Raw genomic sequence first — 26,166 nt, 5'->3', positions numbered from 1 at the left:
GATGAAAAATTAGAAATGCCAGTCCTCAGGGCTGACAAAAGGATTCTTTTATCTCTTGCAGTGACTCTGTCTCAGCCCTTAGTAGAGGAAAGCTATCACATGAAAATGCTAGATTTAATTTGGTTATTTTTTCCATTTATCTTTTTTATCTGCTAGTGAAAGGGTAATTGTTAACTAGTACAACTGGGTGCTTTGGTGAATATTTCAACTTAGAAATATCGTGAGACAGATATTCATACTGTTTTGGACTGTGGCTTCTTTATTTTGTGCTTATGGGATGAGTGTTCAGGCCTGCTTATAATTCAGATTTCAGTATCAGTGGGAAAGAGCACATGCTCATGTCAACAATGCTGAAGGCCACGGGGAAAGTTTCTGTCCTCAGTGAGACCTCTGCAATCTCTGGGAGCAGACTTATTTCCAAAATCACTTACTTAGTTTTGACAGGAACAGAAATGTATGCAAAAACACAGCATTGCTGGGTGGATTGGTATCATCAGATGGATCTCTAGCATTAAATGTACATTCTCAGTTCCAATGCTTCCTGCCACCCTCCAGGGAAAAGGCCCTGGAAATACATGTATACATAAGCATACAGACACCAACAGGTGATACTAATGCAGTGCATGACAGTATTTCTCAGGTCTGCCTTCAGGTACGTTCTACCCTCTACTCAGCCAAGAACATTAGAGATGGTATCTGGGAGTTTTACTTTTGAATACAGGGAATATGCCCCGTTATGAAATGTGGCATAGGACCAAAGCACAAGGTAGTTTTGTTCAAATTGACATGGTTGCTCACACAGGCATGAAACCATAGGGAGAAGCCTCTTTCTCTGTTTTTATTTCCTCTATCATACCCCTTTTCACTCAAAAATTGCTACTTTGTGGATTTGTTCTCTATCTGTGTAACATCAATAAATTACACGTTATCACTCCTATCATCTAGTTATAAAGAGCCTTTCAAGATTTTTAATAGATGCACAATATTGCTACACTTACATTTTCACTGGTTAAGAACTCAAAAATAGCTGTTGTGAGATTACTCTTAATTTATACTACTTCTCTCTTGTGGGCTTTCAAGAAGAAGCACTTTCCACATGTCTCAGATTGATACAGAGTATATATTGCACATCCCAACCGGGCAGAGATACTCTCAGTGTTTAAAACAACAAAGCTGGGATGAGTAGGGTTTCTAGGATTTGTTAATCTTTTTTCATTGGTGCACTTAATTCCTCAAGGAGCTATTTGTCCTGATAGATTAACTAGAGACCTCGAATTGTCTGTGTACTCTAGTTCCTGAGTGGTAGATACAGAAGACTATATCCTATGTTATTTTAGCCTTGCAAGTGACTGTGTGGACAATGAGGACAGTCTCAGAAAACACAAATTAAAAGATGGCACAATGGCATCCCCTCTAGAAACAATAGTAATTGGTGCCCATGGGGATCCAAATGCTTGGTGCCAGCCACAACACGCCACTGTGATCTGCAAGGCAAATACCTGGATGCAAATGAAGTATAGTGCCATTCTGACGGGCTTACAACTGACTTTCACCTATGGAGTAGATCAAACACCACACTTCTTGTGAAAATACAATGACTTTCCCCCACAACATCTCCTAGCACACTTTATAAACATTATTAGGTGGTATTAAACAGTTCCTCAGTTTTATGTTTCAGGTTCTCTTCCAGTACCACGTTAAGGCTTCAGTTCAGAAAAGAGTTGAATGAAAGAGCTCTCTTTGTTCAGCTGTTCAGAGAACAATGCACAAATTGTTTTGGTTTTCTCTTATTTGAATACTGGTTTGGCCCTACCTTTTTCTGAAGTTACTGAGGGGGATCACAGCACAAAGATTACATGGCTACTCTACCAAAGGCAAACAAGAGTAAAGATGAGAAAGTGAGTATAGGAGCTGAGAGGAAAAGAGCAAAAAGGTCCAATGCTAAACAGGTCACAGCTGCAAAAAGGAGCAGAAGGTGACCAGTTATGTTTTTACACCTGCAAATTTGGAGCTGTGTAGTTGCAACAAACTAAAGCAGTGGTCAGTGTTTCTCAAAACGTGGAAGGTGTCGTCATAGAGCATGCAGGGACTAACCAAGAGAGATGCAAGCACTTAGCTTCATGGCATTGTAGCAACTCACAGAAGGACAAAAACAGATGTAGATGGAGCTGCTTTAGTGCCCCTCTGCAGACCACATCAGCAAAATGGTACATTGGTTTTAGTCTTCTCCCCCCACTAGGACAGAGGAGATGACAGCAGTAGCACATGTGGTTGAGACGAAATAACAGTGATTGGCATGATTTTGTTTGACATCCTTCAAGGAGATCACATAAACTGACAGTTTTGGTATGTGCAACTTTGGGAAGAACAACTATTAAAAGGAAAAAAAGAAGAGGAAGTTAGTCAGAAAGGGTCTGAAAGGAAAAGATAAGGAAGTAAAATCCATAAGATCAGCAGGGAGGTGGCCTTAATAATACTTTAATAGAGTCCATATGCATATCCAAGAACAACAACAGAAATATGAGGAAGTAGAAAATGCTACAGTGGTTAAATAACAAGGTATAAGAGTTTATTAAAGCTGAAAATGTATGCTTCCAAACATGGAAATTGTGCCCAACTGACACTAATAGAACTGAGCATAAACTGTGGCAGGCTAGATGCAAAACAAAGATTACACAGAGTGAAGAGGAAATTTAAAGAAAAACTTACTAAAGGCATAAAGACAAATACTGCAATGAAACATTATTTAAACATATCAGACAGGGAAAGTTTACATGGCAAAGACTGGTACCTAGGAAGTGCTGCAGATTATGTGGATTGATAGATTAAGGAGCCAAGTGTGTTGTCTCAGTGTGTTAGGACTCAGTGTGTTAGCCAGGCTACTGGTCTATGAAAGCAGTAAAGGTAATTAAAGAGGGCACAGAAACTCTACAGTGGAATTGACATTATTGCTTTAATTTTCAAAATGGAGTATGATGGAAGAAGGTAAGCTAGCTCAAAGGGAGAAGAGAGGAAAGCACTGCTCTGGAGACTTATTAAAAAAACCCCAAACCAAACACAAAACTCACATACAAAATCAAAAAACCCAAACAAAATCCCTAATAACAAAAAGGTACCAAAACATCTTGATACATTGAACAGTGATAGATATTTGTACAGTATTCATCAGTCCCTCATTTCATGAGTGAAGCTTTTGAAACACTCATCCAATATAGAAAATAAACATTTTCCTGAAAGATGCACAACTTTAAGAATGCTAACAAAAATCTTGGAGGGGGCAGACTCTGAAGACATTAACAAGTAAACTCAGACATAGGTATCTTACTGAACAGTTACAGTATGACTGGGTGGAGGCAGCATGACTTACAAACAGAAATACAACAGTATTACCAACTCAGTCACCTCAAGAATGGAAGCTATGGAACTGTAAAGAGCAATAAGCCTCATTATTTTCCCTGGTATTTAGAAAGAATAGATACACTGTGGACACATCTTCAAGTTCCTTCCTGAAATTATCAAAGCTGGAAACTTGCATGGCAGTTTTAAACCAAAGCTGAGATTATGCATGTTATCACTGAAAGCTCTCTAAATGGAGAGCAGTAAGAAATACTGAATACCAAAAGAAGTGACAACCTAGCATCAAGCCACTATTGCAGGGTCATCAATGAGAGAATCAACATTTAGGATAATTAGACAAATTTTCAAAGGCATCTATGTGTTAGAAATGTGATTTATGCATCAGTGAAACTTGGGCTCCGAAGTCACACAGTTGCTTCTAAAAACATACTCACTGACTTCATAACTGAAGTACCATATGCTATCAGTCATTTCTCAAGAGAAGAAAAGCCCAAGAGACCAACCTGACAAAACTCACTTAGCGTACTGATTAGGAATATAGAGACCAGTTCCTATCAGTAGTACAACATTTTTACACTGCCAGTTCTTCAGTGTATTGTGATGACTTTTTCAACAGAGGCAGGGCGAGCTCAGCTTATAATTTTGCATACTTGTACTTATTTCTGTCCCTTCACAATCCAACCAACATATATCTGGTTCTATGAAAAAACCAAATAATTCCTGACTGATATTCCTTTGATACTTTTACAAACAGAAATATAAGTGTACAGGACATTGAAACCACTTAAGACTACTAAAAAGTGAAGCATTTATTAAACAAAATTTCAAATATTCTTTAAGATGAAAGTGTTGTGACACTAGTGTTTGAGAACTATGGTTACCCTTGCTTTCAGTTTAGTTTGCTACAGAAAAGGCCTGCATCATTATTTTTATTATTATATCATCTAAAATAGATATCTAAACATACAACATTTCTTAGGTCACCAAAAACAACCTAAAAATATTCAGCATTAGCTAAGACATACCATACATAGATTAGCAAAAATACAGATGGAATTACTATTGACATACTGTCTGCCTATAAACAAGGGAGCTGATAGAATCAGGGCCCCTCCTCCTCACTGAGAGTGGAGACCAGTTGAAAGTTCCAGAGCAGTTCCTAGGGAATCACAGCAAATTTTCCAGAGGAAAAGAGAAGAGCATAAGGGCATGCAACCATTCTCTTCCTGCCATAGACCCTCAAAGGGAAACACAGGAAACCTAAAAGATAAAGATGAGGCCAAACCACCTTCTGATCCATCTAGCCTGTCTGTTAGCCCCAGGGAAATCAAACTTGCAGATTCATGGGAAGAGAATGGTGGGTTCCTCTAGCTGATCAAGAAAATGAAAACTCAGACTTTCCATATTCACTCTTAATGCTCTGTGGAGTTCAGGAACCTTGTGAGTTTCCTACTCTGTCTTTCCCTGCCATGCTGGAAGGCTATGAAGCTACAAAAATCAGAACTTACTAGGAAAAAAAAACCAGACTGCTTCAAAGCTCCCATCCTATGAAAGCTGAAAAATGCTGGAGTTGAACCAACTCAGCCACATTAATTGAGCATGTAGGGGCAAAAGGTTCAGATGCAGTCTATCACTGACAGTGTTTATAAAGTGCATTCTATTTAATGCACAAAATCTCCCTGGTCCCTTGCTAAAACACAACTTAAGAAAGCCCTCCCCTATTTCGATGTCTTGCCAATGATTGTCTAATAGATTTTTCAAAAATTATTCATGCCTGACTTTCCTTCTCAACTCACTCCTTACCAGAATGTCAGCTCTCTGCAAGAATTCTGTGTTCTCTGAAAGCACAAAAATTGCTTCAAAAGTTTTCCCAGTGATTGTCCAACCTGTCTCTCAGTCTCACGGAAACTCTTCTCAAAGATGTTGCTTTTGCCTTGTCTGGAACAAATTCCTTCACAGATGGACCATCCAATATCTAAGAATAACTCTTTTAACTCTCAATAGAGACAAAGAGATTCAGTTGCACTGTTCCCGTGGGATTCCTTTGAGTTCGGACACATCTGTTAAGATGCATACATCAGAGCTTGAATGAAGTTTTTGTCTGATTGTATCTCTGAGAAAGTTTCTGCCAAAATGATCTTATCTCTTGGCACTTGCAAAACATATATAGTTATAAATGCTTTCTGAAAGCCTCCTGAAATAAGTGGCCTAAACAGATCAAAACAGTTTAAATACAGTCAAGTCCTGATGACTGTCTTCCTCTCAGAAAAATCTTTAGAACCTTTACCTGAGGCAGTTCAGCCTTTGAACTAGAACCCTATAACTTTTTGCATTCTCCATCCATAAGCAAGGAAATATGTGAAAAATTGCAAATAGCACGAATCTCACACTTTCTTCTTTGCTTTTTTGTAACCTTTCCAGAACCTGTGCTTGTCCTTGCAGCTTTTTGCACTAACACCATTCTTCTGGGTAAGCAGCTACATCTGTTTGTGACAGCTGAGTAGCTAGAGGTATAACTCGGCTGGAGCACCATCAGCTCACTCTATCACTTAATTCCAAATTAATTCAAAGTGGTGCTTTTTATCTGCCAAGTCCTACATGAAAACAGTTACCTCAGGAAGACTCTCTTTCCCTAAATTGTGTCTCCAATTGCATTGCATGAGTTAGCATTTCCCAAGGCTGAAAGAGATGGAACAGGACAGTACGCATCCTGCGTTCTGGATTTTCCTTCAAGGATTCATCAGTGCTGGAAATAAAATGTTCAAACCCAGAAAGTTAGAACCCAATCCTACAAGTGTGAGAAATAATGCAATTTCATTTGGAGTAAGTGGCACCAGAAACAGCATGTGGAACATATCATGCTATGGAATTAAACCCTAAATTAAGTTGGGTGTCACATAAGGCTTTAGCTGGGATTTTTTGCTAAATATTTGTATCAGTAAGAATGGCATTCAGACTACTGCTTAGGTTTTATTCACCTCTGCCTTTTACAGCTGAGGAGCAGATGGCTATCACAGAGTTTTTATTCCCTATGCTTGGAAAAAGTATTTTGATCTGAATCATTCAAAAAGCACCCTGATATTTTAAAGTAGATTGGCTTTTGAATATTTCTCATAATAAATATGTGGTGGTGTTTTCTGCCAAGCACCAGTGACTGTGCATGCAAAATGGTCAGTGAAGATTTCAAACTGATTTGAATAGGTGGCCCATACAATCCAAGTTTTTTTTTTCCAAATTCATGAATGAGGCCTTATGAAACCATCTGTACATTTGTGCATCTTTCCAAGAATTGATATACTCTACCATGCTGACTCTTTCTGGGTGTTTCTGGTATTTTCAACAAAAATTCCTCCCAAACTTCCTACGTAACGTTAGTTTTGAAGTATTTTTATATTATTTGCCATCCACTAGAAAACTCCCCAACACAATGAAGAACTCCTTTGAAAATGAAATATAATCTGGCCAGCTCTTGGGGTAGAGGCAGTATGACAGACTGGGCAAAGGAGCAGAAGCAATGTTGTACTGTCTAGAAGGTAGAGAGGAGGACAGGAAGTGTTGCTGGCCCAAAGAAGAAAAGCATCACCACAGGCTATGCAGAAGGAATTTGTAATGACAGAGAAGGCCTTTTTTAATTGTTGGGAGCCAAAAATATTGATCTCTTGGGCCAATGAACATATTTCAGCAATAAGGATTGAGGCATTATTAAAAAAATACCACAGGACATGGGAGAAAGCTATAGTAAATATACAGTAAATATTCATCATACCTCATTTTAGTTCATATGAGAAATTGGCATTGCTATTTTGCAAGGGTATGCCAAACAATAATTATATGCCTACCATCCCAAACAGATAGAGTCTGATAAAGGTCACAACCCATCATGAATAAAAAGCATGTGAAATCAACTAACAGAAATCAACACCACAGGAGGTCTTACCATTTCCTGAATTTTTGCAGGACTCTATTTTGGGAACTAAATTTCAACAATTCATGAAAGGACAATATTAATAGTGAAATTGTTATTAAACATCTTTTCTAAAAAACACCTACACTTTCAGTGTGAAAGGAGCATCTAACCTGCCTCTGCAGTTTATTCATATTTATAGAATCACAGAACTGTTTAGGTTTGAAAAGATCTTTGAGATCATCTGGAAGGTGATTTGGGGACATTAAAAACTTAGGGGTCTAAAAGACTGTCCAAAGAACAGGTAGACCATGAAGAGCTGCAGACTCCACCTCCCCCCACTGCCCTCTGCCAGCATTCCTCACCCCTGAACTTGGCCACCTCAGAAAGCAAAAGCAGGAGTTCATTCTCCAAGTTCCCTACAATCCCTGCTGGCCTCTGTCCTAAGGTTGCTTTCATGGGTTTCCATTTGTACTGTCAAAAAACATCAGTGTGAAGTTTCAAATCCCATTTACTAATGAACTCTTTCATCTTTGTGAATGGGATAAAGGGATTCTTTGTTTGAAAATAAGGATTATTTTTTCTTGTTGTTCTGCTCATTTTTTGCATCTTTTCACAAGCTTTTTTTTTCCCCAGAAAACATTACAAGACAAAACTGAATCCCAGTTTTAACAAAGAGACCGACATCTCCAATTTGAAGAGAATTCTTGTATATACTAAATTGCATGCTGCCTGCTATTCAATTGTTTCACATCTCTTTCTTCTCCCCACATCACCAGGTGAGATTTAGGAAAGTCTCCCCAATGTTTACCACCTCTATTAAAATCAAGATCTCTCTCAGAAGCTCATAATGAATAAAGTCAGAAGCCAAGAGGAATGAATTGCAGCTAAAGTGATTTTGATCGGGATCATCCCTATAACCTGACTGCTTCCAAGCTTGGCCCTGAGGCAGGATTTTTAAATTAAAAAAAGAAAAGAATACACATACTTTTTAATCTGATTTTTTATTGTCATGTCCTGTTTTTTTTATAGGTTTTTGCAAAATCTGGTTGGCTTCTGAGCTCTTGAAACATGGTGTCATCATCCTTCTCCTTTTTCTCTCGTCTTGTAAATTTTACACCATCCTAAAACCACCACAGAAGAGGTAAACTATATATTCTAAAACTAGTGAATGATGAGGTTCACATTACCCTGCGCATTCTTGCCCAAAAGACTTCCAGGCAGGGACCACTGTGAAACGACAATGTTTTCAAGAGCTGACAGGGTAAGTTATGATGTTCCAAAATCCAGTTTTAATCATTCCCTCCCATATTTTTGTATTTTTTGGCAAAATAGAAAAGAACATTTTTAAAGGGCCAATTAACCCATGCTGAGTAATCTGAAAGTGAATGCACTCAAAACAAGGGCCTCAAAACTTAACAACCACACAGGCCTACAAAGATTTTCCAGACTCTCACAGACTGATCCTCTCCACAAAACACTCCCCTTTCTTCATGGAAATCCTTTACAATCCTGGGTGTCAGAGCCAGACACTTGTTTTCTCTTACTGCAATATAGCACAGGCTGAAACCCCCCAGTCAGTAGATGTGCTTGGGTAATGAGAAGCATGTGAGTACCTGGAGAACAGCAACCACAGTTCTAGTTTGATAGAGATATGTTTGAAGGGTCTTCCCTTTTTAATTTGTAAGAGGCAGCAACCTGACCCAACAACATACCCTCAGCTTCCTCTGCCTGATTGCATTACCACAAACTTAAAAGAAAAATACTCTGTTTAAGTGGTAATTCCCAAAGAAGGGAAAAGGTAAGCCCTGAGGACCTCCTGCTTATGACACTGTGGAAAGACCATCCAACTGGAAAATCTGGTCCACAATAAGGAAGGTGTTTTCAAGAACCCCAGCGCAACCCAGCAGCATGTTGGTGTACTCACAATCAGATGACCCTGTGTGTGCGTGCAGGTTTGTTGGTGAATGTGGAAAGTGGATGAGGGCCGGGCTCAGAAACGGAACAGCTTCAAGGTTCAGGCAGGGAAGGCCCGGCTTGGCGCTGCATGCACCCGTCTGAGTAATCTCATTCTCCTCAGACGCCTTCTGGTTTTCAGCTGTCTTGGGTTTCTTCCTGAAAATAAACAAAGAGACCTTTGAAGGGACTGACTGCATATTTGGGAAAAGGCATTTTTAGAATCTGTTAAAGATAACTTTCTTCCCCCATCACCACCCCCCCTCTCGCCTCTCTTTTCCCTTACAGGGAAGGAGGCAGAGAAGACTTTCCTCCATGCTTCTTGTTTGGAAACAAGCTGCTCCTTGTTTTGACTCTGATGCAATGGCCCTGAGACTGTGTTACAGCAAATAGGCCAAGCACGAAGCTCCTCATTCTGCCCCTACTGATGACATAGAAGATGAAACTCGTCCCAGTGGTTCAGACAGTCGGAGCTCCATTTGACAAATATTAACCAAGGCTGTAGCATTCTGAATAGAGAAAGTTATACAGAAACATAGTAGCATCGTCTGAAAAGCAAACAAATATGCAAGTTTCCAGTTCAAAATGAATCAAGGCAGAGACTCATTTTGTAGGGAAAAGCACTGAAGCAGTTTAGAGATGCAGAGGTCATCTAAGTAAAGCCTGAAGACCTGGAGTCTGGTACAGCTGTCTGTGAGCACTGTGCATATGAGGTCTCAACACCTCCCTTGAGCCAGACCTCCAAGGAGACCTCAGTGGCACATCAAGCAGGTATTCCTCAGTTGCCACAGATGGAGAAACTGAGGCACAGGGTGAAGAAGCAGCGGGGTTTGAGCCGCACAGCACCTGTCTCACTGTGTCCCCTCCACTCCACAGGTGCGGGCGCTCCACACTGTGCTCCCCGAGGGCAGGAGCTGCCCAGCCCGGCACTGCTGCCCCAACCCGGGGCGACACCACTGCCAACATGCGGCATTCCCCCTGCACGCCGCGGGGAGAACGGCGGTGCCGCTCGCAAGAAAGCAGCGGTTGCTGGGGAGGGCAAAACCATCCAAACACACCGCCGGTGCTTCCCGCCGGCACCTGAGAGGTGAGCGGGGGCGGGTCCCCTCTCGGGGCAGCCCCTCACTCACCCCGCGGGCTGCGGGCCCGAGCGGGGCTCATCGCAGAGCAAGTGGCGCTGCCGGAGCCCCGGCGCTGCCCCGCACACGCCGCTCTGCTCTGCCTCCCACCCGCGGGCACAGCCCCTTGCACAAGGCTGGGCTCTCCTCCTCGCACACCCTGGCACTCCCGCACCGCTGCCAGGAGGCGGCGCGCAGCCCGCACGCCAGGACACGGTTCCTGCCGGCTGGAGCGGCGCTCCTGCCTCGCTCCCGCAGCGAGAGCAGCGCGGTTCCCGCGTGGCTCGCAGGGCAGAGCGGCCCGGCCGGCCGCTTACATAAGGGCATTGCATAAGCGCGGCCGGGCAGGGCCTGCCTCTGCCATCCCCGCCCGCGCCGCCGGGGGGCAGCACCAGCACAGCCCCGCCGCACCGCCCCGGGGCGGCCACAGTCACACAACAAAGTTAAACGGGCCGAATAAAGAAACAAAACGAATCCTCCGCGCCTTGCCAAGCACCCCCAGGAGGTGCCGGGCCCGCTTGGCCCCTCGTACCCGCCCTGAGCTGCCCGGCGCTCAGGGATGCCCTGGGCACAGAAAGGCGCTCGGTGTCGGCGGGACACGATGTCGGGGAGGAGCTGTCCGGGGAACCATCACCACACCGATAACCCCCAGCTGCTGACAGCCCTGATGCGTTTGTATCACTGGGGCTACAACCCGCCCACGCCACGGGACGGGCTGCTGGAAACCACACGTTTATAATCGTATGTATGTATGGCCAGACTTTGGGAACGAAGATTTGGGAAGGGCTCTCCCCACGTGGGTGTGCCCTTCCAGCCTGCGCAGTGGATTTTTTAGGTGAGGCACAGCGTGCGCACAACTGGCCCCACCGTTTAAGTCCCAAGGGTCCATTTGCCACGGCCGAGCGAGCTTGGATAGTGACAGTGAAGTCCTCGGGACTGTCACAGCCCCCGGTACTAAGCGGGACTGACGCTGCTGAGCATCCGAGATCTGACGGGATGGGATGGCAGGGAGGCATTGAACCGCCAGAGGACGATCCCCACTGAGACTGGAACTCAGGACCTTGGGATTCAGAGTGCTCTCCTTTACTCCATAGGACCGCCCGGTTTATAATCAATATGCTCCAAATACACGGGCTAAAATCTAATCTGATCTAAACCAATAGCACACAACTATATGGAACTTACTTAAAGTTGTAGAGGTATAAAAAAAGGGCTGGGCTGATTTACTCCGTTTTACATAGAAGGAAAAAGAAAGCATTTAAAAGGGTATTTTTTTCATTAAGAGTAAACAGAGCATCTTGTCACTCCAAGCTCAGGCATCTTTCCGTCTGTTCCACGTTCTGTCACAGGAAGGATCCATCTCTCGCTATGCGGATGAGAATGCAGGAGATATAGAGCTTATATGTGGGCACATGTATATTAAAGTACATAGACTGCGTATGTCTCGTTTGTAACAGTCTGCATGGATCCTTGGCACACAAACTCTGTCACACCTTCACACACCTCATTTCCAGATCCCATGACATTCCCATGTGCAGCCAGCATGCACTGGGTGCTGCAGGAAATCTGTGCATAAAGCAGTGTTTTTTTACAGTATTGGTACCCGAGCAGCTTTCAGGTGGCACACCTTTTTGTCCAGGCAGTAAAGGATGGACTTTGGATGCACAAGACAATCAAGTTCCTTGCACCTGGAAGCTGAACTGCTGTATTTAAGGTATGTTTTCAGCTCAGAGTTAAGCCAAGTTACATGCTTGGAACACAACCTCCAACTCCAGCTCTATCCACACACAAAGCAACCTACCCCAGACAGGCCATTGCTGTTATTTGCAGGGTAGGGGCTTACTCTGAGTAAACATGACTTGTCAGCCACTAGCACAGCCCTAGTTGTTCTGTTAGACCAAGCACTGATTGATGCTTCATCCTGTGGCTGACCCTGAGTGTGCCTCCCATGCCTTCAAAACTCATTAGAGGCATAGGTCAAAAAATACTATAGCATCAGGTAGTGACACCAAGGAGGCTGTGCAAAGCACCCCCTGCTTCTTCCTTTCCAAAGCCATGTATTTTCTGCTTTGCTCTTAAAACTGACACTGTTATCAAGATGCTCTTGTGTCATCACTTTTCCACATCAGAGTCCTGCAGCGTGGTGACTTGTGCTCAGTAGGATGGTAAGAATAGCAATGGTGCTGACTGGCACTGGAGGCAACACCACTGTTTACACATGCTCTGCATCTCAGTACCACCTGAAAGGAATGTAGACTTCCACAGGAGGAAGGCTGAGTAATAAAACCAGCCAAGTCAGCTAAGGATCTAAAGAAAACTTTTCAGAAAAGAAGAATTCCAGGGACACTGTGATCAAAACTACCTATGAAGAAACCCAAAGTTCTCCAGTCTGCAATGTCCGGCTGCTGTTGACAGCAAAGGCAAAGCCAGGACAATCCTGCTGTTGTTGTAACTATATCACTATCTTTTTGTTCTACCTTATCACCCATATTGAAAGCTCCTATTGCTACGATCTTCACTTATATATTCTAACCAAATATTCTTACATTCTCTTACATAGTTTACTTCTACTGCTATGGTATTACTATAGTCTTCACAGGGAGAATTGTTCAGTGCTGAATCAGGTTGTAGTACCTCCATCCTTGGAGATTTTCAAAACTTAATTGAACAAGGCTCTAAGTAACCTTATCCAACTTGGAAGTCAGCTCTGCTGTGAGCAGGGAATTGGACTAGACACCTCCAGAGGATCCTTCCAACCTAATTTTTTTCTGATTGCACACTTCTTCTATGAACACTTCCATCAGCAAGCTCTCTAATATATCTCCATGTTCCAGAAGGTAAAATAGCACACTAAGAGTATGTGGAAGAGTATAACTTGTTATAGCTACATCAAAAACCCTGAAAGAACAATGGCAGGAGCAAGAATGAAACAAGTAACAAATGTTGTTCATCGAACCTTCCCAAATTATACCTATTTATGTACCATCTCTGGACTTCATTGATTGGCAATCCTATGTGATTATTTCAGTAGTAAGGGTCAGTCTACCTTACGACTTTAGTTCTTGTGATTATGTTCTTCTCACAGACTACTCCTAGAAGCAAGATGTTTGCTACTTACTTGTTAGTAAGGGCAATAGAAGTTGCAACTTATTTGCAAAAGACTTGAGAATGTGCTCTTGGAGCAAGGGGCTCCATTCTTATCTCCAGTTATCTTTGAGCTCCTTCACACACACCTGTGGTGCATTACAAGTCCTTTCCAATACTGCACTCATTCTTAAAATTATCAGGCCATCATCATCTTTGCTTCTTGTGAAGGACAGCAGAAGGCCAGTATATCAAAGAGATGGCACTTATGTGCATGAACCTGATGCACAGACTCCCAGAAGCTGGGGACAGAAAAGATGCTGACCGCTGTAAGACTAATATGAATCTAGAGAGTTGCTGCAGAATTTGTATTTGCTACTGATTTACAAGAGATTTAGCCAGTCCATTTCTAAATATTCTACCAACACCATCTATTTATATTTTCTATCCTATGTCCAGGTACTTTTCTATTGTTGGTATTCACTTTCAGCATTCCCTTATATTTATTGTGTTCATTTTCATTATGTTAATTTACACCACTTAAAAGATAGTATCGTCTTTCTTCATTATATGCTCGCCAATACTTAAAATCAGGCTAACTGCATCCACTGTCATTCCTGAACTGAACTGTGCATATCAGTACTTGCCAGCTCACGTGTAAAGCAAGATGTACAACCATTGCCATAACTTTATTTCTGTTTTCTGTCAGTATCTTCATTGCACTGAGACTTTTCCTCCTTTCCATGTACCGTAACATTGCACTATCATACAAGGTCTCAAATGGTGGGCAGCTCACAATGAAACAGTGACTGCAATGATCTGGGCACTGGCTGTAAACTAGAATTGGCTATTTCTGTTTAATTTGAAGGCAGAATGGGTAATATTTTGGATGTCCTAGCCTCAAAGCTATCTAGAAACTAATTACTACCTCTGAGCTTTGGAATGCCTTTAAAACCCCTGTTACACTTCCCCTTTCTTGCTGCCACTCTTGCATACAGCTTTCTCTCCCTCAACCCTCCACTTGCTCTCCACAGTTGATTTCTTTGCATGTATCTCCCTTGCAACCATTACTTGAGTTTGGAATGAATTTCCCCTGGATGAGTTAACACGTTTTCACAGTGGGGCCAGCAAACCAGGTCCTTGTCAAAAATAGACAATGCATGTTGTACTTCTCACACGGCAGCTATAACTAATGCTTGAACCTTCCCTTACAAGGGAACAGCTCTCTGTCCTGCAGAGTCCCCAGGTTAGCAATGAACAAATTAGCTCAGGTACAGGAACCAGTGTAGCTGTTCAGAGTCCACAGTAGCATCCTGGCTCTCAGGGGAAGCTATGATAATGTGACTGCATGAGAATAATACTACATAATGAACAATAATGAGGCAGTTTTCAGCCTCTGAATACAGGGAGGGCTGGGTCACCAACCAGACCTTTGTTCATCGCATATTAAACAGCACAGAGGGAACACACCACAGGGTTGCTGATGTTGTTATAAGTGCTGCTGCTGGCTGAGTCTGCTCACCCATGTTCCAGGCATTATTTCACCTCCTCACAGATATGGCATCACCTTATAGTAAGTGCCCTCAGGTCAGAGATGCCAGTAGTGTCCAAGCACTGCACTTAACTCACTGGTGTACAGTTCATTTGTAACCTCAGTACTTCACAGAGACTGTGTATAATTGAGAAAACCTCCAGCTTTCCAGATCCTAAAAATAAGTGTGAAAATAGTTCATGTCTGATTTTAAGCAATATTTTTCCTGAGTATTTTGCTGCACATTCTTCCTCTGCCTGTGTGCGGCTAACACAGCTCCTGATATCAGTGCTTATCACTGCCAGTGTTGTGTCTCTTCCAGACATGACATTGACAATACATATTTAGAAACTGACAAAGTAAGGAGAGAAAGAGATGAGTACAATCACTGAATATAAAAAACAAAGGCTTGAAAGAACAACGAAAAGCACTGGAATCTGCCCATAGACCTTCCCTAAAAATTCAGGGCACACTGAACAGCAGGGCTGAGGGTCAAGCTTCCTAAGACACGATCACTTTAAAACCACCTGAGCCATCACAGTTTTTTTGCCAGAAGTGTTGCATCAGTACTTAAAAGTCCTGCACAGGCTGACTGCCTGAATATTCACAGAGCTTCTCTGATGATTTTGCAGTCACATTGATCTTCATGCTGTTACAGCTACATGACTGGCAGTTTGTTTAAAATCTCTGATTGCAAGTTTGTGTCATACAATGGAAAACACAAACTCCTGAAAACATCGCCATAAAATATAATATGAAAGAAAAATCCCAGCAGAATGCTGCAAAGCAAGAATGGGAGGCATGGAGAACTGACAAGAGAGACCCAATGTACTAGTGCAATAAAAGCCTGGAAAATTTAATCAACACAGAAAAGTAAAATAAACTCCAAAATCCCTTACAGGAGACTGATTAACATAATTAAATTAAACTCAGAGATTAAGTTAGAGTAAGACTGAAATTTGCTGGGTCTTTTTCATGCTTGAAGTGGGGTTTACATGCCCCCAGATTTGTCTATTTTTTTCCATCTGAACCACAAGTCTCATGAAAGTTGGGCCCTAACTACAAAACTTGCCTGACTTAAAATGTCAGAGCATCTCAGCTACAGCAACACTGTGACAGTACTGGCAATTATGGATAATTGATCATAAGAATTAAAAAATATGGGATCTACAGAGGGGGGGAAATGCAAGTTAACAGACAACTAGTCATTTCAGAGCATAATAAAATCACAATGTAACATCAAAATTCTCTCAGGCAACTTTACCTATATAATCCAGCCAAATCTAACAAATTGTAATGGCCTTAAATCATAAGGGACTCAAGGTCTGGAAAGAATTGTGTAAACCTTTAGGGAGCTGCAGGAGATTCCATCTGAAACACCAGTGAGGGAAAAGGTGTCTCATTAAAAAGTTATAAGAATAAAAAAGAAGATAAAACACTCCAAAGACAAACATGGATGAACCAACTAGAACAGCACGAACTAGAGCAGTAAGTAGGGAGAACCTGCCAAACTAAAAGATACAGGCAGATCAAAACAGCCATTGCTGAACTATGCTGTGAGGCTATGACTTAAATATTTAACAGTTTTTTATTGACATACTTTTTGCCCACATATTTCCTTGCAAATTTCAAAAGCAAAACTAAGTTTACCCTCATCAGTAAGGCTCGCAGGTGCTGCAGTTTGTTTTTGTTTAAGATGTCTTTTTTTTTTTTTTGCTGAACAAGAAGTCTTTTATAAGAGATAAAATATACTTACAGTGGTTTCCAAATGGTATCACTCTTCAGGTAAATTACTCCAAGCCTTGGACCTAGTGCAGACGTTCATTGGGGCAGGGAACAGAGAGAGGCTGTGTCTGTACCAGGAAGAATCAAAAGGAAAGGTCAGGGGGAAATAATAATTATTTACTGAGCGCAAGAAAACTTGCTACAACACTAACTGGCATTCTCCACTGTCAGCACAGCTGGCTGCAGCCTGGTAGCACTAAATTCTTGCTGCTTCAGTCCCTCCAGCCCTGGCTGCAAATGACCACAGAGACAGTCCCCAGTTATCTCAGTCTGCCCATGCAACATAATCCAGTGAAGCCAGGAGGAGTGGGAATGAAACAGGGGAGGTAAAGGTCTCTGTCCAGGGCCTAAGGCCTGGCTGTGTTGGCATAACCTTTAGAACTCAGCATGAGTGTGACTTTGCAAAACATAACTGCTCACAAGCAGGAGATCTACTCAACTGAAAGGGTAAAATAAAACCTGGAAAGTAGCGCTTCAGCAGATAGCAGTGGTAGTCAAAGACTTTACAAAGGGGCTGGTAGGTGGGTGGTGGTGTAGTTGTTTGAAATGGTAAGACTGTAGGGACTATGTAATAGTAGGTATAGGAATAGGTAACTGAATGTATAGTTAGATAAGATAACCACAAACTGAACTTTGTACCAACTCACGAAGGATGTAGGGAATAGATAAATTCAGAACTTTTTTGTTCTAGGGTATAAAAACCCCTTGAATTTTGACATATGTCAGAATGTGCATGGAGGTGCCAACCCCTGTGCATGCCCAGCTGCATACAAGTGTTCTTTCCCATGCAGTTCATACTGTCTAGTAGATTGCTTTGAATCAAGAGGATTAGCCAACAAAGTACTATCAGTAGGACTCATTCTGAGAAGGTGCTCACCTGAATGGCATGAGCACGGAGCAGTGATAGGAGAGCTAGCACAAAATTGGCATGCTCAAATGCATCTCATCAGAACAACAAGGCTAGTACTGTTCGGAGGAGCAATGAATGCTTCCTTAGGACTGAAAGGCAGGAAGAGGAAGGAAAAAAAATCCTCCTTTGCATCTTTTGCTGTCTTCACATCACAAAAATGATGGCTCATATCAAGGCAGAAACCCCATCTATCTCCCATCAGTCACAAGGTCTACTGCAGTGACACCAGGGAAGTAACTTATTGTCAGCCTTGCAGGAAAGACTCAGCTCAGCAGCAGTTTTATCTCTGAAATCCTCTGAGCTAAAGAGAGAGTTGGAACCAGTGGACTAATACAGAAAGGGATTCACAGAAAAAACTCAGCTCCAGTACTTATTAGAGTGTGATTTTACCATCCAGACCTAAGCTTTTGGAAGTATTTATGTATTTAGGCGACTTGAATTCGTCTCTAGACTAACAGAACTCCTCCTTTGCTTGCTTCTTATGATCCTTGGGTGGCTCATTGTGGATGTTGGAAGCATGTCTGAAGTTAACATCCAGGGACAGAATTAAATCCTGCTTACTTCACTTATGCAAAGAAATCTGAAGTCATGGGACACGAGCATATTCAGTCCCATCCACAGTGAAGCCACTGGTGCTATTTCCATGAAAAAATGATTTTGCTGACTCTGATCAGACAAGGAAAGCAAATATTCTTTATCAAAGAAATCAAGAAAGTGAACAAAAAATACTATGAGATGTAATTGTTATTTCACAGGTAGCTAATGTCACCGTGCAAGCTGGAATTTATGTCTTTAAATGCAAAACAATAAAAAACCTCCACTGTTCATGCAGCAGGAACACTGGAATGAGCGCCAACAGACACAATGAAGGATTTTAGATGACACTACAATAATGTACTTCACAACATATACATTCAGTTTTATGTTCAATTCACGCATTTTGTAATGATTGTGAGTGACTGGAATAGATGCTACATACTGATTTCAACAGGCTACGTGAAACCTGGCAGCTACACCTCATGGGGCTCAAGCAAACATTTTCTTTGATTCCAGTTTTTGTAGGTTCTCCCCTCTGGAAGTCTACTTTGAATTGCAAATTAAGTAAATTCAAACATACACACACAAAAATCCTCAACTTAGCCTGCACCTCTGATTTTCACTGGGGCCTGGGAGAGGAACCATATGGCAGCATCAGGATAGCTCAAAAGAATTACATAAAACAGCGGCACCTTTGACCAGTACCAAGAATTGAATATCAAAGGTGCAGCAACGCCCAAGGATTCTGTAGATTCGAGTCCTTGCTAACACTCAGCATGGCTTACTTTCAAGCTGTCCCTCCCACTTTCCTATACGCCCCACCTGTTCTATTAATGCTGACCTTGCTTCTTTTATCGACTTTGCACACATCGGTCTGTCTTTTATCTGGCTATTGCTCACCTTTTTAAGGGATAAATCCCATGTGCCTTAAAGACTGCCTGGTACTTCAGTTAACATGCATTTTTAACTTGTACTAGAAGCAGCAAAATCACAGGATTGGGTCTTTAGTCTTTACTTTGCAGAACTCCTGCTCACTTCACTCCTAATTTCACACAAGAGAAGCCTAAGAACTGCATGTACTAATCCTGCATATTTTGTCACCTCTTTTTGTGTCATTATTGCTCTTCCAATCTCTGGGATCCCAATCCAAGTGGCTCTCTCTTGTAGCACTGCCTAGCACTCAATCTGGCTTCACATCAAGGGTCAGGCAGACAAGTTGTTAGAGATGGGCTGTTCAAAGTCTTCTACAAAATCTGGGCACAGAATCTCTGTGAAAGGCAATACTTAAAATGTCTTCATTTTTCTCCATATTTTTTGCTATGGCCTGGGAAGAGATATCTCTTCCTCCAGTGTGATGAGCATAACACTGAGATCACCATCAGCTGTTGGGTACTTTTTAATCAACAAAGCTTCTTGAGACATGAAGGGTGCAACAGAGAAGGAAACACTATAAATTTTTCTAGAAGACTTATCTTGGAAAAGTTAGAGGAAAAAGATCTTTGACTATAAAAAGATTGGGCAAAAAGAGAGACAAGCAGGACAATAGAGGAATGGGATGTGTGACAGTAGGTTAAGTGACTTCTCCCCTCTCTACCTGGGCTTATCTATCCAGAAAAGGAAAGCATTACATTCCTGCTCTATGAGGTACTGTGTGCTTAATTAAAATTTTGGAGGATAGGTTTTCTGCATGAATGCATTCCAGAAATGCAGACCTTTATTACTTAAATATTCCCACTAATGATAATAACTTGGGCATTTTATATATTCTCCCTTTTATCCCACCTTGATCTTTCCAAGTTTTATCTGGTAATTTAGAGGGTGTAAGAAACATTAATCGTACCAGTGTTTTTATTAAGGAAGGTCCCTTTTATGGTAGCAGTGATGTACTACAGATTGTGATTTAAGATGTACACTTTAGGTCAGTTTTATACTGACTTCAATGCAGTTGCAGTGGGCATAAAGTCAGGAGAATATGTGGTACTTTACATAATAGTGCTGATGATTAATGGACTCCTGGACCATAACTCTATATTCTGAGGCACTGATCCTCCTTCTCCCTCCTGAAATTTGTGTCTTGACCCCTCTCATCTATTGTTAGCTACATTTCCAGAGCTGTTCATTAATCAGCACCATTGATCTGATGTGGTCTGTCATATCATATTACTTAAAACACACAGAAGCAATCATTGGCCTGACTCTGCTCCTTACAGAACACACCATCATATTTCCTTTACAGATGACCTAAATATTATAAACATCAATTTGCTGCTAGTGCTCGGACCTGAAATTGGCTTTTTCTAAATTGGTTCCCTGCAGGACATTTCTCTCCCCCTGGATGTTCTTCTGTCTGCTCAGAGACACCATCAAACACCTTCAGTATTCCCTTTTAGGGGCACTCATATGTCTGACCAGCAAGGGACAATCACCATTCTTGGTTTGAAACCTGGTACCACTGTCTTCTGTTACTTTCTTTTAGTGAGTCCTGATCAAGCTGACTCAATTTTTTAGTTGATTGCTATTTATTTTATTCCTGCAATACTCTTTTCCCTGATAATTTCAGAATTCTGCTTCCTTCTGCCTTTCCTGTGATCCCTAGTAATGAAAAAGATGAGCTTCTTGTGAGCTTAATTCTGATTATTCTTATTTGCTGTGCTGATACAGTGCTGTCTGTTATGAGGCAATGAAAAATAACTTGCTAGTGCCTTCAAAGTTAGCATGTCTGATCTTAATCCATGTATTGTACAGGTCTCCTGAGTATGGTGGGGTCAGTTTTAATTGATGCTTTCACAGTCATGTTACATTTTTGGAGTGGGCTCTCTAAGTAAATTAAATTCTTTTTGGTCACTTTTTCTATCTGGGAGTGGCAGTTTGGATGAAATGCTTTGAAAGCTGTAATGAGAAGGAGGAGACGAGAACAGCAGTGTTAGCCATCAACAAACATCATTCAAGAATAAACTTTCTGTATGAAATGGGTTATTCTAGACATACTTTACTCTTATTCCAAAGAAGGTACATCCTCTGTCTATGACTGACTATGGCATTTATGTTCCATAAACAAGGTTAGGCCATAGACTACCTACAGGGGGATATCCAACTGCAGTGTTTCATACAGAGGTTCAGATAGACTGTGATATAAAAACCACCATTCCAACAGAGTACAGTATGAATTTTGCACAATGGTCAAGGCTTTGTTTAGGACAGGAAACTGGCAATTTCTGCATTCTGCTGGGAAAGCTGTATGTCCACTACCAGTATGGCCTGAAATTCAGAAATTAATTTGTTAACAGATTAGACATTTGTAGAAAGACTGTTTAAAGAGGCTAACTGCTCTAGCTTGGTAAAGGCCAATTTCCCACAAGGACATGTTTGCAACAGTACTAGAGAAAAACACTCTCCCTGAAGTCCCAGGGGTATTTACTGAAATCCAGAATAGCAATGTAGTTTGTAGGAAAGTCTATGTCCCCACTTTCTGTCTCACAGGTCCTCTATTACTTGTCTGCATCTGATTCTTTTTCCCTTCTTTCATTGCCTTTTATCTGTTACTATAGAATTTCACTGCTCTTAAGCTGCAATTCCTTTCTTAAATTTCATTTTGGGACTTGGAATAGGCATTTTTAAGGTCTCACTTTTGTCTACTGATTCTTCTGATACTTCTCACAATTTGTAAGCAGTATTCTCAATGCAACAGCTACCCATACCTAAGAGCTGAGGTCAAAAGGGATAACGCTTCTCCTACTGACTTCCCGTGCCGAATGGCCCCTCCTACCAGGGACCGTGGCACAAGGCCTTAATCCTGAACATTTTGAAAAGTTCTCTCTCCTTTAAGATCTAAATCTGGGTACTGCCTATTTTCCATTAACGTAGCTCTCATCATGCTTAGCGTGTTGGGTGTATAAGCTCCACACTTGCAGCTGTGCCGGGTTAGACAGTGCCCAAGCACAGTGTGTGCTGCTCTCTCAGCTGCACCTCAGTGGGGGTGGAGCAGGGTAGAGCCACGTTAGGCAGCCTTAAGCAACTGTTTGGACTTTTCACATCTGATTTGAAATGGTGAAGATAACTGGTGCCTGGAAGAGACAAATAAATGTCGGTGGTTTGTGTGCCCAATCAGAGTGCGAAGCAGATCATCAGAAGTCCTGATGTAACATGATGCAGCTAAAGATTTAAAGGAATACAAAAATCTATGATGCCAGACTGAACTATGGCAGTGTGTTGGACCATTTTTTACAAGTGGTAACATGAAGAAATGTATTGTACACATACACAGATATATACATATATGTTACCCATGTATTTATATGTATGTATGTATAGCTATATACATGATTATTATTTTTAAATGACCCTATTCTGGCAAAATATTGCTGGGTATAAAACACAGAGTTTTCTATATTCCTACTATGGAGCATTCAAAATTGTACCTGATTGTTGAGTGAAACCATATACTTCTGAAAATAGTTGATTAAAGAGGGGTGTGACTGAGGCAAATAAAGTAATAATTTTATGATGCTGGTGTCAAATATGGAGTAAATCTTCTGTGCTCCCACGTAAACTTGCCTGGAAACACATTGATTTGTGGGCAGTGCTTGTATACTGGTAGTGTTGTTGATGTTGAGTGCTAGTTTTCTACAGACACTTAGTATTAATAGAAGCAGTTTGACAGTATAAACAGCCGGAGGCATTTATGTGCTGATGCTGTAGGTTACAAGGTATGAAACTCAATGGAAGAGGTTAAGCTTTTGAAGTCATGAAGGCTGAAGATGGCTGGCCCAATCAGACTACTGCCTTGTTAACAAGAAGGTGGCACTTGACAACTTGACACCGCCTTGCTACTTTAAGCAGAGTTCTCACAAAACCAAAGGTATAGTCATGCTGCAATTAATACTGATGTTTCTGCAACTGAAACATGAGTTGCCATCACTGCAATCACCAGAGACGAAGAAAATGTGTAGAAATTAAATCGTTACAGTAATATATCTGCCTAAGCTACTGCTTTGGCTAGATGAGCCAGATTAGCTCATGACAGATGAGCTTCATGAACATTTCATTGCCAAGGAACCCTGTCAAAATATTGGTGATTTCTCCGAATCTGTTCAACATCATGGAGATGTCAAATGAAATCTGAAAGGACATTATTTTTCAGGAAGAACAAAAACAATGAAAGCATATGAAGAAAATGAGCTGAGTTTTTTCCTTCTCCCCTAAACACTGCTTTAGTTTCACTGAATGCTGTCCTTGCAAGTACTTTGGCCTAAATCCTCAAACCCTTAGTCCCATAGATGTTGGTGAATTGAAGAAAGTACTGAATGTTCTCAAAGAATAGATCTCAATGTTTCAGTAACCAGGTTTTCAAACTGATAATATATTTTCACTTAGGTGCAGGGACTGTATAGTCTCAACACAGAACACAATTTAATGAAGATTTATGCTCTTGATGCTGGTTCTGCCATACGACCTCCTCCTGGTCATGATGGTACAGCACTTCATCCAACAATGTCTGGCCACCAAATCTGTGGGACTGATCTGAAATATGATCTCAAGTTGGAAGTGCATAGTCCTGAGTATGGAACATGATACAAAGTGGCAACTGATAAAAGTAATGAAATATTGTTTTTTTCATGGCTTGCTACTTGCAGAACTATGAGATACTGTTCACATTAATTAAAGGTAGAATTCTATGTAGGACAATGTAATAAATTTCAGCTATAAATTTCAATGGATTTGATCCATTTGCCACAGAACCATTCATTTCAAGGTAAACTAGGAAATAACAGTTTCTCAGATACATCTCATTTTCTCAAGCACTAAGAGCCAGGTTATCAAACAGGTACACAGAAAAATTGAACATGCTCCTCCCCTCCCCAAGCCCCAGCCCCTTCTTGATGGAATTCCTTCCTCTCCCTGAGCTTTTATTATGTCAGTTGTTTTATAAGGAGAGGAAGATGCTTGCATGGTTTTTACCTGCCTTCACTAGAGGAAGATTTATATCAAAAATCATGTTTGCATGGATTCTGAGGAGAAAAGTCTGAGACAAGGAATCTTTTCCTTAAATTTTAAGATTCATAACACCACTGCCTGAATGCTGAGCTAAACAACTGCATTACTGACAGTCATGGAAAACATTAAAATGCTTTTTTATTTTTTTTTTTTGGATGACTGTCTCCTGTCTCTAAAGATTTCCTTTGCAAGTCATTCATTAAAGAGTCGGTAACCAACACAGTGAAAAGACTAGGTAAAAAGCACCATGAACATGTTTTCCCATACCATTCTTCCTGTGTGTTTGCTGCCTCTGGCCTCAAACTGTACAAATGAAAGCTTGTTTGATTTATGTCAAAAACTATATATAAAATATCATAGAGGATCCACAGAGAAACAGAGTCACTCTGGGCTTTGGTTTCATTATCCATTGAGGAATAACTGACTACAGCCTTGGAGTATGTAGAACTGATCAAAGCACTTGCTTCCTCACATGCAAAGAGAAACCCACTGTAGATTTCCTGTTTCATGCTTCAGTGCCAAAACACTATGAAAAAGGTTCTAGATGAGCATGTGAATTATTCTAAAACATTGTTAAATCAAATCTGATGGTTATGCACATTTGTGAAACTCATCATTTGAAATGTCAAATCACTGACAGCAGTGTGTCCTGAGGTGTGATATATATTTGTGATAATTATTTGCTTTTTAAAGTTATGTATCATCTGCATCAAAACAGGATTTTTCTTAAGTGTGCCTGAAATGTAGAGATGTCAGTGCCAGCTGTGTTATCCAGATCTGGATTTTAAGCACCCTGTGCCAGGAAAACACGGAGTCAGGATATGACTACAATGCCATTTTTAAGGCACTCTGAGTTATTTTTCACTTTTCTCTTAATACTGTATTCAGTGTGGTGATGGAGAATGATTACTAACATTAATAGTAGCTGAAGTGATTTCTACTCTGTGCAGTACATGCAGCATGATGCATTAAGGAAAATAGCATAGCAATAATTTTTGTCATTCTTACTTCAGTATTAGCAACTGATAAACACTTGGGATTTACTAGAATTCAAGATTCAGCTCCCTTCTGTGGCTCTTAGAGGCCCTCTTCTCTGGTCATTTCAAAACTTTTTGAATGAAACTGAAGGCAGTTGGCTCTGTTGTTGGATAAGTTCTGCTAATGTAGGAGGGCTGTCTCCTGAGTGCTAAAAGACCATTTGCAAATCTTCAGCATCTTCTTCCTTGACAGCAGAAGTTACTATGCAGAATGGTTTAGATGATGCTGAAATTAAATTTTACAGGAAAACCACAATCTTCCAAGAGGAGACAAGACAGGGAATGGCAGTGATTTGAGGGGACCCAATAGAAACTTCCCTGCCTTTTATTTCTGGGAAGTGACATTGTAAATAAGCACTCCACCAGTGCCTGAGCTCAACCTTTTTTGCTATCAGGAAAAAAATTTTGTGAGGAGGTGATTGAGTTTTTGACTGTAGAGAATCTGGCAGCTACCTTACTCCTGCTATTTCCTGACAGAAAATGTTATTAGAAAATGCCCAGATGAACAAAATTATCAGGGCTCTTGCAGATACTGTAATCTGTGCCATGACCGGCAAGAAGTACCATAGGAGATGTTACCATCAGCAATCTTAGCTGTAGGGGAGCTCAGAGCTATTCTAGTTCAATCAGATTTCACAATTTGCTCTAATGAAGAGCGCTGGCAGAAGTTCAAAGCTACTCCAGGTCTGGACTCTCCCTCCACATTACTATAAAAATGTCTGTAGAAGTGTTAACTGCAGAGGAGCCAAAAGTTGTTTTGGTTCCAGTCTTTCCCAGCAGGAGTAACTGAGAAAATAGAGTAGGAGTGCTAGTTCTGCTCACAGCTCCCTCAGCCTCCTGTAGAACACCAGAGACGTTGCCGGGAACACGGTGAAGTGTGCCCAATGCTGTCACCCCTCAGAGCTCCTGCAGCCTCAGCCACTCCCTCCAAACACCACCGACACAGTTGTACC

General features: G+C 41.4%; 1 protein-coding gene across 4 annotated transcripts in view; it reads right to left on the bottom strand.

The window, feature by feature from the left end:
* ZBTB20 (zinc finger and BTB domain containing 20) overlaps positions 1 to 26,166 on the bottom strand; it is a 511,236-nt gene that overhangs the window by 43,813 nt on the left and 441,257 nt on the right. Inside the window, exon 1 of one of the 4 annotated variants that reach the window (XM_071560545.1) lies at positions 9,189 to 9,372. The exons of the other annotated variants lie outside the window; for them this stretch is intronic. The gene's annotated coding sequence lies outside the window, so the exon portion shown is untranslated. Of the gene's footprint in view, positions 1 to 9,188; positions 9,373 to 26,166 lie in introns of those variants that run through there. 4 annotated transcript variants of the gene reach the window in all.

The sequence above is a fragment of the Pithys albifrons genome, chromosome 1 (assembly GCF_047495875.1).
Source record: "Pithys albifrons albifrons isolate INPA30051 chromosome 1, PitAlb_v1, whole genome shotgun sequence".
NCBI classification, from domain to species: Eukaryota; Metazoa; Chordata; class Aves; order Passeriformes; family Thamnophilidae; genus Pithys; species Pithys albifrons.
This window is presented reverse-complemented; position numbering and strand designations above follow the sequence as displayed.